Consider the following 15,075-nt stretch of genomic DNA (forward strand, 5'->3'; position numbering starts at 1 on the left):
AGGGAGCCTGCTTCTCCCTCTCTCTCTGCCTGCTGTTCCCCCTTCTTGTGTTCTCTCCATCTCTCTGTCAAATATATAAATAAGTAAATAAAATCTTAAAAAAAAAGAGATTTTGTTTACTTGAGAGAGAGAGAGATTGAGATTATGAACAGGGTGGGGAAAAGCGAGGGAGAGGAACAAGCAGGCTCCCATTTAGTAGGGAGCATAACACAGGTCTTGATCTCAGGACCCTGGGATCATACCTGAGCCAAAGGCAGATGCTTAACTGACTGAGCCATCTGGGTGCCCTCTAACTCTTTTTTTAAGATTTATTTATTTGGGAGAGAGAGAGAAAGAGAGGGAGAGAGAGTCTGAATGGAGGGAGGGGCAGAGGGAGAGAATCTTCAAGCAGACTTCCTGCTGAGTGAGGAGCCCAACACAGGGATCCATCTCATGACCCATGGTATCATGGCCTGAGCTGAAACCAAGAGTTGGAGGTCCATCCGACTGAGCCACCCAGGTGCTCCCCTATGATCCAGTTAGAGTTAATTTTTGTATAGGGAGCAATGTATGGATCTAAGTTCTTTTTTTGTTGTTTTGTGTTGATTTTTATATTTTTTATATAATTTTTTATAGCAATAGTTTTTTTTTAAATAGCAGTAGTTGCAGAAAGAATATGATTTCTCCATTGACTTACCTTTGCATCTTTGTCTGAAATCCATTGACTACATATGCAAAATCTATTTCTGGACTTTTTATTCTTTTCCATTGATCTATGTATGTATACTTTTTTTCAGTGTAACATTGCTTTGACTATTATAGCTTTACAGTGATCTTGAAACCAGGTAGTATGGGGCCTACTTTGTTCTTATTTTCAAAACTTGTCTTGGCTATTCTGATATCTTTGCATTTACATGCGATTTTTTAAAAAATTAGCTTTTATGAAACTTTCTCATTGGATTTTTATTGTATTGTATATATCAGTTTGGGAAAGATAACCTCTTAACAATGTTGAGTCTTCCAGTTTGTTTACATGGTATGTATATCCATTTATCCAAATATTTTTTGATGTCTTTGATCAGTGTTCTGTATTTTTCAGCATATATATAGTTAATACATTTTATCTTTAAGCATTTTTCCTGCTGTTGTAAATGATTTTTTTTGCAAAATTAAATTTTTAGTACTTTACTGCTAAACTATAGAAATACAATTGGTATTTGTATGTTTACTTTGTATCATGTAACTCTAATAAATTCATTTATTCTATTAATTTTTCTTTTGACAAATTCTTGACTTATCTATGTAAACAACTTTGTCATCTGTAGAAAGAGTTTTATTTTGTCCTTTCTAATCCGTAGTCCTGTTATTTATTTTTCTTATCTTATTACATTGGCAAGGGTTTTCAGTACAATGTTGAATTGGAGTAGTAAGAATGGAACTCTTGCCTTGTTCCCAATCTGAAAGGCATTCCACTTTCATCATTAGAACATTAGATGCTATCAGGCTAAGAAAATTCCTTTCTATTCCTAGTTTACTGAGAGTTTGTATTATGAGAGATTTTTAATTTTGTCAAGGCCTTTTCTGCACCTATCAAGATTATCATATGATTTTTCTTTAGTCAGTTGATGTGAATTATATTGATTTTCAAATATTGAATCAGCTCTGAATTGAGATACAGTCCATGATGCTTTATCCTTTTGATTTATTATTGATTTTACTCACTAATATATTTTTTAAAGATTTTATTTATTTATTTGACAGACAGAGATCACAAGTAGGCAGAGAGAGAGGAAGGCAGAGAGAGAGGAGGAAGCAGGCTCCCCAAGAAGTGGAGAGCCTGATGCGGGGCTCGATCCCAGGACTCTGGGATCATGACCTGAGCTGAAGGCAGAGGCTTTAACCCACTGAGCCACCCAGGCACCCCTACTCACTAATATTTGATGAAGATTTTTGTATAGTGATCATGAGTGATATTGTTCTATAGTCTTCTTATAATGTCTCTTTCGTCTCTGTCTCTGTCAGAGTACAGTTGGACTTATAGAATGAGTTAAGTATCCCTTCCTCTTCAATTTTCTGGAAAATTTTGTGTAGAGTGCTATTATTTTTTCCATAAATGCTTGATAGAATTCACCAGCCATTTAAACCTGGAGTTTTCTTTGTGTAAAGGCTGTTAACTCTGAGTCAATTTCTCTGAGAGATACCCGGCTACTCAGGATATGGATGTTTCCTTTAGTGAGCTTTGTTTCTATCTTTCAGGAAATTTGTCCATTTCATCTGAGTTGTCAAATTTATTGGCATGAGGTTATTTATAATATTTCCTTATTATCCTTTTCAATTAGCAACAATCATGCCTCAGATAAACCTCATTGGCTACGATACTGCCACTGAGCAAAGCTCCTTATTATCCTTTAAATGATCCTTATTATCTTTTTAATATCTGAAGAATTTGTTGTGTTGTCACCTTTCTCATTCTGATATTGGTAATTAACAATTTTTTCCTTCTCTGTCTGACAGTTTGTTAATCTTATTGATATTTAAGAACAAGCATTTGTTTTCATGTATTTTTATAATTTTCTGTTTTAACATTTTTTGTTGATTTTAAAAAAGATTTTATTTATTTATTCATTTGAGAGAGAGAGTGAGCATGAGATGTACCATGAAGTATCACCAACCAAATGGCTTTAACAAGAAATTTATTGTCTAACAATTCTGGAGGCTAGAAGTCCTAGTGTTGCCAGGGTTGGTTACTGCTGAGGGCTATGAGGGAAAGTTCTGTTCTAGGCTTGTCTCTTTGGCTTTTACCCACTTGTCCACATTATAAACTTAGGAGATATTCTCAACTTGTAACTTATTTCCATGTTCAATTGATCTTGTTCATATAGTTCTTTTTAAAGTTTTGCTAATGTATAATCTCTCAGATCTGCTTCCTCTTCTTTACCCTTTCCGGTATCATTGTCAGACCTTCATTACCTCTTACTAAATCACTGTCATAGTCACCTGACTGATCCCCCAGCTTTCAATCCATGTTCCTTTCATCCATTCTCCAAGAACAGTGCCTCACAGGCAGTGGTTATTGTTAAACTTGAATAAAAAGGAGCTTCGGAGCATTAGTTCCCTTGTCCCAAATTACCTTGATTTTTTTTTTTAAAGATTTTATTTATTTATTTGACAGACAGAGATCTCAAGTAGGCAGAGAGGAAGGCAGAAAGAGAGGGGAGGAAGCAGGCTCCCTGCTGAGCAGAGAGCCCGATGCGGGGCTCGATCCCAGGACCCTGGGATCTTGACCTGAGCTGAAGGCAGAGGCTTTAACCCACTGAGCCACCCAGCCGCCACCCAAATTACCTTGATCTTAATGGCTGGGAAGATCTTTTCTTCTGTTTGGCTATCTCTAGATCTCTTTTTAGTGTTAAGATGGTGGTATGATTTGTATTTCTACTTATTGAAAAAAAAATTAACACTTAAATGAATTGTTTTGTTTACTAAAATCTCATATGAGGGATGTCTGGGCAGCTCAGTCAGTTAAGCATCTGCCTTCAGTTCAGGTCATGATCCTGGGATCCTGGACTGAGTCCTGAGTTGGGCTTCATGACCTGAGCTGAAGACTCAGTTTTGTTAATTGTTTTGTTTAAAACTCTTCTAAGATCCTTTTATAGAGACATTTAATATTATCTTCTTTGTTAGACCATAATGGTCTGGACATCATAAATCATACTGTAATTACCTTTGTGTCCTTCCTCAGCTCTTAATACATCAATTAGCTTATAATGAGTACTTAAAATGTTTGATAAATGGATGACTAAATAGCTAACACTTATTATATACTTACTACAGGAAGGTTAGTAGGTCAGGTGTGGGTTGGGGTTTATAAAAGAATGAGATGTGGTCATTAGTGTTATGTACTCCTCTGTGTTGTTGCAAATGCCTGCAAACAAAACAGAAATTATTTTTGCATCCTCTACTATTTAAAATAATATGCCAACTCTGTATTGTTCCCCAAATACAGAGAGTGGAGAAGGGAGAGAGGTGAATTGTGAAACCTTGCAAGGTAACTACTTTAAGAGGAACAGTGCTTGGGGCACCTGGGTAGCTCATTCAGTTAAGCGTCTGCCTTCAGCTCAGGTCATGGTCCCGGGGTCCTGGGATTGAGCCCTGCGTCGGACTCCCTGCATGGTGGAAAGCGTGCTTCTCCCTCTCCCTCTGCTTCTCTGCCTGCTTGTGCTCTCTCTCTCTCTCTCTCTCTGTGTCAAACAAATAAATAAAATCTTTAAAAAAAAATGAGGAACAATGCTCATTTACACATGAGTTCTGGTCTATTTGTTCTGTTTCCAGTGTGACATGGCAAGACTTTAAAACATTTGTATGGTGGGGGACATGGGTTATTTGCAGGCAGTATTTATACAAACTGAATTTTCAGTACTTCAGCTAAGAAGGCTGAATGCAGTCTGAGAAGCAAAGCAACATTATAGAGTAAGGAGAGGACAATGTCTGGAGTACAGTTAGGGCTCAAAAAATATTTGCTAGGAAAGAAGAAGGAGGAAAAGAAACAAGCTGAGGCAGCTATCATGTGTCTGAATAAACAGAAACTACTGAGTAATAGCCAGACCAAAAAGGGGTCAATAAATGTGAACCAAAATTGGAGACCTAGAAAGCAAATGAGATTTCACTATTTTAATTATTAATTTATTAACAATACTATAGCAGCTTAATGCGTTTTTCTTCTTGCACCAAGCACGTCATGTGGATTAACAAATTTATTATTTAGAAGAGTACTTAATTATTACCATTATAATTGCTTTATAGATGAAGAAATTAAGGTTTGGAGGGAAAAGAAGTTTGCCAAAGCTCACGCAGCTAACAAATGGTGAATATGGTGCCCTGTCCTCTACAGAACATGGCTTCTCACGTTATTTGGGATGAGAATCTGCCTAGATGACACAGATACCTATCATGCCCAGGCCACATCCCCTCATTAAATTTTTTTTTAATTTGCGTATAGTTTTTACACAATGTTACACTAGTTTCCAGTATATAGCATATGGTTCAACTGCACTATATGTTACATTGTACTCACAGGTACATCTGCCATCTGTTACCACATGTTGCTATTACAATATCATTTACTATATTCACATGCAGTGTCTTTTATTCCTGTGGCTTATTCATCCTGTGACTGGAAGCCTGTACCTCCCAGTCCCCTTCACCCATTTAGCCCACCCTCCTGATACCCCTTCTCTCTGGCAAGCATCAGTTTGTTCTCTGTATTTTTGGGTCTCTTTCTGCTTTTTGTTAGTTTGTCTTGTTTTTTTAGAGTCCACATATGAGTGAAATCGTATGGTATTTATCTTTCTCTGACTGACTTATTTCACTTAGCATAATACCCGCTAGATCTCTCCATGTTGTTGCAAATGGCAAGGCATCTTTTTTATGGCTGTGTAATATTCCACTTTATATATATACACACCACATCTTTATCCATTCATCTATCAGTGGACACTTGGGTGCTTCTGTATCTTGGCTATTATAAATAATGTTGCAATAACTATAGGGGTGCAAGTATATCTTTTCAAATTCCCATTTTCATTTTGTTCCCTCAACCCATTTTTTTCAGCTCAGCTGAGGTGGGCAGTTCCTGTCCATGTCCCCATCCCACCTCAAGCACGTAGGCTATGGTCTCTTTCTAGTTTTCTGCCCTAGATGTTTTTCTAAAGCCAGCAAAGGACAGTCAACTTCTTATAGGGTCAGCGCAGGCATGCAAGAGAACAGTCCTTCACCAAAGAGGAGTGAGAGTTGGTTGAAATTTGCAGGTGGACAGTTCTGTCCTTCAGGTGGACAATTCTGAGGTGCTTTCTGCAGAGGTTCTCAGAAGTTCCCTGGTGGTTTTGAGCTCTTGTTGACTCAATAACCCATCTCTCTTTTTCCCTCCTTCCCTATTCTCATCCTTCCATACTCCTGCTTCTGAAATCATCTGCACTCAACTCCTTATCTCAGGCCCTGCTTTCAGAGGAACCCAAATCTAGCCACTAGTTAATCAGACCCAAAGTCACATCAAGTGGTATCTTAACAGACCACGAGGGATCTGAATCTGTTAAGCCATCAATATCATTGCTTGAGAATTATGCCTTGTACAATGGGGAAAAGCTGTGTTATTGTTATTAAAATTTTTTATTTTAAGTAGGCTCCACGCCCATTGTGGAGCCCAATGTGGGGCTTGAACTCACGACTCTGAGATCAAGACCTTAGTTGAGATCAAGAATATGACACTCAACCAGGAGACCTCTGACAGCTGTGTTTTTAAAAAGCCCCCTTTTTTTCTTTTTCTTTTTTTTAAAGAGAGGTAGAACCTAAGCGGGCAGTGGGGGGTGGGCAGAGGGAGAGAGAATCTCAAGCAGCCTCTGTGTCCAGCATGCAGCCCCACGCAGGACTCAACTGCACGACCCTGAGATCATGACCTGAGCTGAAATCAAGGGTCCGATGTGTAACTGGACCGAGCCACCCAGATGCCCCTAAAAAGCCCACCTTTTGATCTTTTGGTAAAGTCATGTGGTGCTATTTCCTTACCTATGTTCATGTAGTGGTGATGCATGGGGCTGATTTCTAGGACATGGTGCTTCCTTAGGCGGCAAAGTTGAGAGGAGATAAAGGCAGCAGCTTCAAGTTGGTTTTGGGTCGCTGAGTGGGTCATAAGTGTTGGTGGACACAAGGGGGCAGGCTCACACCAGGCTCTCTGGGAAGAGTGCCTCTGCTCGCTGCGGCTGTTGCTGCTGCTGCCGCCGCAGCTTTTTTCCTCCTTACGTGCACAGTAAGTAAAACTCACCAGTTGTGTGGAAGCGGATTGGTTTTTTTCCCTTTTTCTTTATGAAGGACTTGAGTGAGGGACCAGGGTTCACCCTGCAGCACATCATAGGAAGTGTGCGTCTCCGCATCTCACCTCTGAGGGCCTTTTGATTACAGGGAAGAGGCATCAAGTCCAACATGCTGCGTCCAAGGACGCCGAGAGTTGCCTGCCGTCCTTTGTTGCTCTTGAGTACTGTCAAAGAGCTGCCGCGTGCGAGGGGAAAAGCACAGGGCTCCTCCTGGAAAGGAGCCGGGTGGACTGCTCCTTTGGAAAACGTCTCCCTTTTGCCCGGGTGACCTCATCCAGTCTTGTGACTTTTAGTAGCATCTCTGAGGATGATGCCTCAATCCCCAACATCTTCCCAGAAACCCAAATTTATATATTTTTGTATTCAGTGATCTAGCTGGTATCTCATGTGAGTGTCTAATAGGCATTTCAAATTTGGCAAAAAAGAACTATTTCTAACCCGCTTATTTACTTCTTTCCCATGGCCTATTTTTCCTGTCCTATATCACCACTCACGCAATCGCTCAGGTCCCAAATGCAACGGTGGTTCTCCTCTTGTCTCACCTCTTCCCACATTTAGCCAATTCCTATGTAAGTTCTGTTGATCCTGCCTCCATCTCCACTGATACCCCACTCTCATCCCTTCCCTGGTCCCCTGCTGCAAACTGCTTGCCGGACTGCCCCTTGCCCCCTTAATCCATTCTCAACATGTATACCAGGATGATTTTTTTTTTAATTTTTTAAAAGATTTTATGTGTTTATTTGACAGAGATCACAAGTGGGCAGAGAGGCAGGCAGAGAGAGTGAGAGGGAAGCAGGCTCCCCGCTGAGCAGAGAGCCCGATGCGGGACTCGACCCCAGGACCCTGGGATCATGACCTGAGCCGAAGGCCATGGCCCAACACACTGAGCCACCCGGGCGCCCCCAGGATGATCCTTTCAAAAAGGAATTCAGAGCATTCCTCTGCCCAAGACCCTCCAGTGAATTCTTTAGCACTTGTAACAAAATTCACAAACCTTATCATGCACGTAGAAAGCCCTGTATTACCTGCCCATGGCCTGTTGCCCCTGTGTTAGCTCGTACCATTCTCCTCCCCCTTTTGGTTCTAGAAGCCTTGGTCTTCTTGATGTTCTTATGCAGCCCTGGGCCTTTGTACCCACTAGTCCCTTCTTTTATCCTCTTTCTTCTGGTCTTCACACGGATGGCCCTCTGTGTCGTTCAGGTCTCCGCTGAAATGTCACCTCTCAGGGAGAGGTTTTCTGGTCCTTTCAGCCATAATAGGTACCCAGTCACTCTCATGCGATGTGAAGTGTTTTTCTTGCTTATTTATTTGTTGGTTTATTGTTGATATTCTTCTGAGCTTCATGAGGAATAGGGTCATATCTGCTTTATACACAACCATATCACAGTGACCAAACAAGACCCAGCACATCAAAGATGCTCAATAAATATTTGTTGAATAAAGGAATGATGGAATGGGCAGAAAGACCACACTTCACCCTGCCAAGGGTGAGCTGCAGATTTTTCTCTTGTTACCTTTCTGTTTGATCTCAGACAAGTCACATTTCTCTTCTTTTTTTTCTTTTTATTTTTTTTAAAAAAAATTATTTATTTTAGAGAGATAGAGAGAGAGAGAGAGAGCGAGAGCGAGCATGAGCAGGGCGAAGGGGCAGAGAGAGAGGGAGAAGCAGGCTCCATGCTGAGCTGGGAGCCCAATGCAGGGCTCGATCCCAGAACCCTGGAATCAGGACCTGAGCTGAGGGCAGTTGCTTAACCTACTGAGCCACCCAGGCGCCCCGACACATTTCTCCTCTTTGACATCAGGTTTCTCTTTCCAGATTAATTATATTCTATGATGTGTTTATTGTAATCTGAGTGTGCTTTTCACTTTGGAACTCCTGAAGAAGTTTTTGAGCCCCTCTGTGTAGAAAACCCTCTTGCTGTCTGAAAGTTTTCAACACCCTTGAAACTGGTGAGAAGCACCACGACTTAATGGTCCCTTTCTATTCATTTTCATGTAACGAATCTCAAGTTGAAGTGGCCAGGGTTTTTGGCATCTCCTGTGAAGCTGGTCGCGGGTCTTGTGACAAACCAAGCTTGCCTCCTCAGGATTGTAGTTCTCCGAGTGGGTGAGCGGGAGGTCGGCCTGCCTTTCCCCTAGGCCTTTGGTTGACGGTAGCTGGTTTAAAATTCTGGATCTGCTGTTTCAGAAACAATTTAATAAGCCCAGCATATCCATTCTATCTTATTGTACTTTAGGCTTTATCTAAATGAGGCAACAATTGCAGACCCAGATGCTTTAGGATGCTAGAATGCTATTCATAACTAGTCAGGAAAGGTCACCAAATAAATGCTTTCACGTCTGCTGAGAAGTGAGATTAGTGAAAACCTTTAACTCTCTATTCGCCCACATCCCAGGATGTGGGAGCGTTTTTATTTCCTTTCAGTGCCTTTGTTGCTCTGGGATTCTGATGTGCTTTAATTTCTTGAAGAGCCGTTTCATCGACCCTGTTGACGGCATGCTAAGATTCCCTCCTCCTCCCTCCCCTACATTTGGGTCAGCCTGTACCAAAGGAGAAGGTTATCTGGGCTGTTACACCTTTGACTCGGTGTCTTTTGAAGAGAGCATTTTGCATTTTGTTATGTCAGGATTGTAATTAGATCCGTTAATTAAGGGAAGAATGAACTTTTCCCAAACTCTGTACCTCTTTGAATTTTTGATAAGTTTGCTTAGGTTGCTGCTGACCTTTGCTAAGGAGTATGCCACTACTCATTAATTGGCAAATTTTAATGAGGAGAGTTGATGAATGTGCTGACCTTGACAATAAATAAAACTGGCTACCACCTCAGGCCTTCCCACCTTTGGCTGCTTCAAAGTGTGTGGCATTTTTTGACTAGTGACCATTAAACTTGGGACACCTAGCTGACATTCTACCCCATGACTGAACTAGGTAGGGCCTCCTTACCCAGGCACTGTCCCGAATGTTTCCCCATCTGCTGTTTCACTTCAGTCTTATAATAATATCATTATACCTATTTTAGAGAGGGGAAAACTGAGGCATAGAAGAGTAGTAACTTGCAAAGGGTCACGGAACTAGTTAATGATAATAAGAACTGATACTTATGTGCTAGGCTCCTCCTCCCTCCCAAGCTCTTCACATATGTTGTATTTTGAGTCTCAGAACAGCCTTATGACATAGGCACTATTTTGGCCTCCATTTTGCAATGGGGTATTAGAGACTGAGGTAGAGTAATTTGTCACACAGTTTTCTAATAGCAGAATAAGGATTTAAACCTAGGAAGCAGAATCCTAGAAATAGGAATTTTGGCCATGTAAAGTGAGTGGCAGATTAGAATTGCAGTTAAGGTCTGCTTTATTTTATTTTATTTTATTATTTATTTGACATGTAGAGAGAGAGATAGTGAGAGAAAGAACACAAGCAGGAGGAGCTGCAGGCAGAGGGAGAGGGAGAAGCAGGCTCTCCTCTGAGCAAAGTGCCCAACGTGGGGCTCAATCCCAGGACCCTGGGATCATGACTGAGCTGAAGGCCTGCGCTTAACTGACTGAGCCACCGAGGCATCTGGTCTGTCCTCCCTCTTCTCCGTCCATTTGCTTCATTGATTTAGATGCATTAAGGGCATGAGTGTGTGTGTTTCTGTGATTGAACCTGACTTATTTTAACTCCTAAGGCATAATTAATTCTTCTTGAGTTATCACAGCATCTAGAATATTCTCAGGTGATGCCAGGCACTTAGAGTACAAAGAATAACATTCAGATTCATACACAAAGATTCATATACCAAAACCAAAATCATACATGCACAAAGATTTCTTTCCTTTTCTCCTTTTCAAATATAGGAGTTTCCACTGCCCCTCAAAAAAACCAAATCAGGGGCGCCTGGGTGGCTCAGTGGGTTAAGCCTCTGCCTTCGGCTCAGGTCATGATCCCGGGGTTCTGGGATCGAGTCCCGTGTTGGGCTCTCTGCTCAGCAGGGAGCCTACTTCCCTCTCTCTCTCTGCCTGCCTCTCTGTCTACTTGTGATCTCTCTCTGTCAAATAAATAAATAAAATCTTAAAAAAAAATTAAACCAAACCAACCAAACAAACAAAAAACCCCCAAAAAACCCAAAATCTAAAAGCATAGTGAGCTGTGACATTTCAGAATATAATTAGTGGTACAATATTGAATAGAGAATTGAATGATGAAAAATTTACTTCATGATCAAAGTTTGAGATGTAAATTTTGGCTTTGTATCTATACTCACGTGACTCCTTGGATTATAGCGACTGAGAGTGTGTCTTTCATTTGGGAGTGTTGGTAGGTAAGTAGAAAAAGCCTGGGGGCAGTCATAAGTACTCTCTGGTGCTTCTTTTAAAGGTCCTCCAAAATACTAGAACTTTTCGCAGTTGTGGAATATAATGCCGACATCGTTTTGTCCCTTGCTTAAGCACTTAGATGCCTTCTAATAATCTACAACTGCAGTAACCCTAAAAAATTACTAAGTATGCAACAGTTTAAAATACACACCAACATTCACAGATGTGACAAGCTTTCCCCGTTTTTTTTTTTTTGTGTGTGTTTTTTTTTGGCTAAAGATATCCTCTCCAACAAAAATGTCACTATTTTTAGTATTTCTGTCTCTAAACATTGCCTTAATTGACTCCTTAGAAATTTCTTCAAACTGTTGGTAAAGATAATTTGGCATCATTGGGTAGCTGGTTCATTTGGAGAAATGTTGTTCACATTTAAACCTCTTCATGTTCTGTTACATCTGCTTTATAGAGAGACCCTGAGACAGAGAGACTGTTGGTCTGTCTTGCTCGGGGGACCCCTTAGCAAATATTTTGTTAAAGTCTACCAATCATGAATCTCAAACAGCTTATTTGAATATATACCCTGTGATGTGCTAGTGTGGTGAAAGCCCATTTTACCCTCAGAATCATGGACATGGACTGTAACATCTGGATTCGCACACCTAGAAGAGGAAGAGTCACACTTCAAGTTAATGCCAGAGAGAGATCAGGAATTCAGGCGCCCGAATCTCAGAAAATAAGATTTCTGATTAAAAATATCTCCCGAGCTCATGGAAAAGGTTGTTATAAACTGGGATTGCAGAAAGCAGTGAAATGAAAACTCTCTTCTACCAGGCTTGGCCTTGCTCTTTTTTTGGGACTAAAAGAGCTGGTTCTAAAAGTGAGAAAAGAGTGCTGAGATTGTCAAGGGGAGATCTAAGAAGGTTTGTTCATGAGGGCAGTGTCTGTGTGGAACCTTGGAAAGTGGATTAGATTTCTATGTCTAGATCTGTGTCTCCTCTCCCTTCAAAGACCTTTCCCCCATCTTGCTAAAATGTGAATGAAAAGGAGGTAACACGTCCTCAGGAATTCAGGATATTAAGACCTTCGTGATGTTCTGTTTTCTTCTGAGCTCCTGCTGCAGAGAAAAGAAATAAGGGCATTTTATTTTCTGCAAATCCTGAAAAGAGCAAAGGCATAAATGTGTTAGAAATAAAACAAAATAAAAGCAAAACCCAGAAAATCTGTGAATATTTCATTCTAATCCCAGATGCTGCCTCAATCAGCAAATCGAATAAATCAACATTCCCCAACAGTAAGCCCTACAGGGTTGGTAAGGACTGTTTTCCCAGGGAATTCTCAGATTTAAATGCCAGAAGGTCATAAAGGCACACTGTTATTATTGTTACAACACAGCAGCCTTGTCTTCCAGGGCAAGAACTAAAACTTTTTATGAGCGCTGAATCAAGATCTAAAACCCAAATTTTCAAGAACTGAAATGCTGTCTGGTAAAGTTTATCAAAAGCAGAATAAAGATAAATAAATAAAAAAACAGAGATAAAAATCCTGGTTCTCCCCATTCATGCTTTCTCCTTTAAATTCTTCTCCAGAACCATCATATAGACCCATGAATCCCTTTTTGACCTAACCAGCATTTCAGCTGAATTAATATGGGTGACACATATGACATTGTCTTTTGAAAATACATGTTGTTTCTTGGAACTGAGCCTGGCGTTTGGCAAAGGCCCTGTCTTAGCTCAAATTCTCCCAACAGAGTCTCGGGCATGCACTTGGGTGACTAGTTTATTAGAGATGTGACATTAGGAAGCAGGAATGAGGGAATGTGGAAAAAGACATAGGGGACAAGGAAAATCCAATGCAAGTCTAATGTATTGATTTTTAAAAAATAGTTCATTCTTTTATTGTCCTATATGAGATATCCTAAGCCAAGGCCACTGTGATTTTTTTTCCATTTATTTTTAGAAGTTTTATAGGTCAATATTTAGGCCTATGGTCCAATTCAAGTTAAATTTTCTATAGTCTTAAAATAAACTCAGAAAAAAAAAAAAAAGGAATGGACTACTGATATATGCAACAGCATGGTTGAATCTCAGAATCATCTATGTTGAATTATGTAACTCAGACAAAAAAGAGTACCTACTATGTGATCCAATTTCTAGAAGATTCTAGGAAATGCAAACAAATGTATAATAACAGTATAAAATACTAAAATAGCAGTTTTCAGTTTTTATTTCAGAGAAGGCCAAGTTGCAACTTTCTTTGGTCTTCTAGTATCTAGGTTCCTTTGATACTAGCTGCCTTTAACATATTGCTCAAGTTCAACCCACGTGAGGTGGCTCCATGGGGAAATCGGTGCCTCATCTGCGCTGACTACCAAAATGTGTCCAAAAAACGTTTGGTGGGAACATTGCCAAGGCATTGGGTAGTTGCATTGGGTAATTGTCTAAAGACTACAGACCACCTGACCATTCAGAACAGTCAGTCCCAAACTGAGGTGGTAATTTCTGCCTTTGCCCTGAGCATTCAAGCTTTTAAGGAACCACCTAGAGACAGAAAAGCATGAGAAAAACATCAGCGCAGTGGAAATAACACCGTTGGTGAGATGGTCATCATTGACCAAGATATGGCAGTGATCTTTAGCCAGGAACTTTCTGGAGCCGTTAGAGAAGTTGTGGGGCGACCGTCCAGTCTGTGGGCTGCAAACCTTGATGGCTGCCATCATCACGATGTCATAGATAACATCAACAGTGGTGCAGGGGAATGCTTAGCTATTAAGAACCACGGAGGAGTGGTGCCAGGGTGGCTCAGTTGGTTGGGCCTCTGACTCTTGGTTTCAGCTCAGGTCATGATCTTGGGGTTGTGGGATTGAGCCCCCCTGTGGGGCTCCATATTCAGTGCAGAGTCTGCTTGAGGTTCTCTCTCTCCCTCTCCCCCTTCCTCACTCTCTCTCTCTCTCTCTCTCTCAAAAAAAAAAAAAAAAAAAAAAAAAGAACCACAAAGGAAAATATTTTGATAAAGGATCATCTGAACACTTGTAAAAAAAATTGCCCTCTCCACCCAACCAATTCCCCGGCCACCCAAACAAAAGCAAGCAAACAAACAAACAAAAAAATTAGTGGTTGGCTAGAAACAGAGTTGGAGAGTGGATTGCAAGCAGACTTAGGAAACTTTTGGGCACTATGGAAATATTTATTGTGTTGATTGTGATGAAGGTGGCATGAATGTATGCATGTATCAACACTGATCAAATTGTGCCCCTTAAATATATACATACAGGGCGCCTGGGTGGCTCAGTGGGTTAAGCCGCTGCCTTCGGCTCAGGTCATGATCTCAGGGTCCTGGGATCGAGTCCCGCATCAGGCTCTCTGCGTGGCGGGGAGCCTGTTTCCTCCTCCTCTCTCTCTCTCTGCCTGCCTCTCTGCCTACTTGTGATCTCTGTCAAATAAATAAATAAATAAATCTTTAAAAAATATATATATATACATACAGTTTATTGTATCAGTTACACCTCACAATGCTATAAAAATTAGTTTATTAATTGAATCGAAATAGCTCTTCCTCCAACAGGAGCTTTACAATTTAGCCAACCCAAACAACTTTTAAATCAGAACCAAGTATTAATTTTCCTAAATTACATTTAAATTAGAACACTTTTTTTCTTTCTTCTTTCTTCTTTCTTTCTTTCTTTCTTTCTTTTTTCCTTTCTTTCTTTCATGTTATCCATCTGCTTTTTCCATTGTGGTCAGTTGTCTTCAGATAGGGAAGGAGCACACTGAATACATTTTATGGGCTTGTTGCCATGAATTGTTCTTTTCGAAATTGGTGTCCTATCTTTTACATCTGCAATTAGCTGAAGCTGGCAACTTCAAGAATAAATCCTGCGCTCAGATATATTGGTGCTTAACCCCGCACCACCTGCGGGTGGCCGCTAAAATCCAGA

The 15,075-nt window shown here is 40.5% G+C and overlaps 1 pseudogene; it reads right to left on the reverse strand.

Moving 5' to 3' along the window:
- Positions 1-2,216: 2,216 nt before the first annotated feature.
- Positions 2,217-2,375, reverse strand: LOC123391067 (annotated as a pseudogene).
- Positions 2,376-15,075: the final 12,700 nt, after the last annotated feature.

This window comes from Mustela putorius, unplaced genomic scaffold (assembly GCF_011764305.1).
Source record: "Mustela putorius furo isolate JIRA1106 unplaced genomic scaffold, ASM1176430v1.1 tig00000174_pilon_pilon_pilon, whole genome shotgun sequence".
Taxonomy (NCBI): Eukaryota; Metazoa; Chordata; class Mammalia; order Carnivora; family Mustelidae; genus Mustela; species Mustela putorius.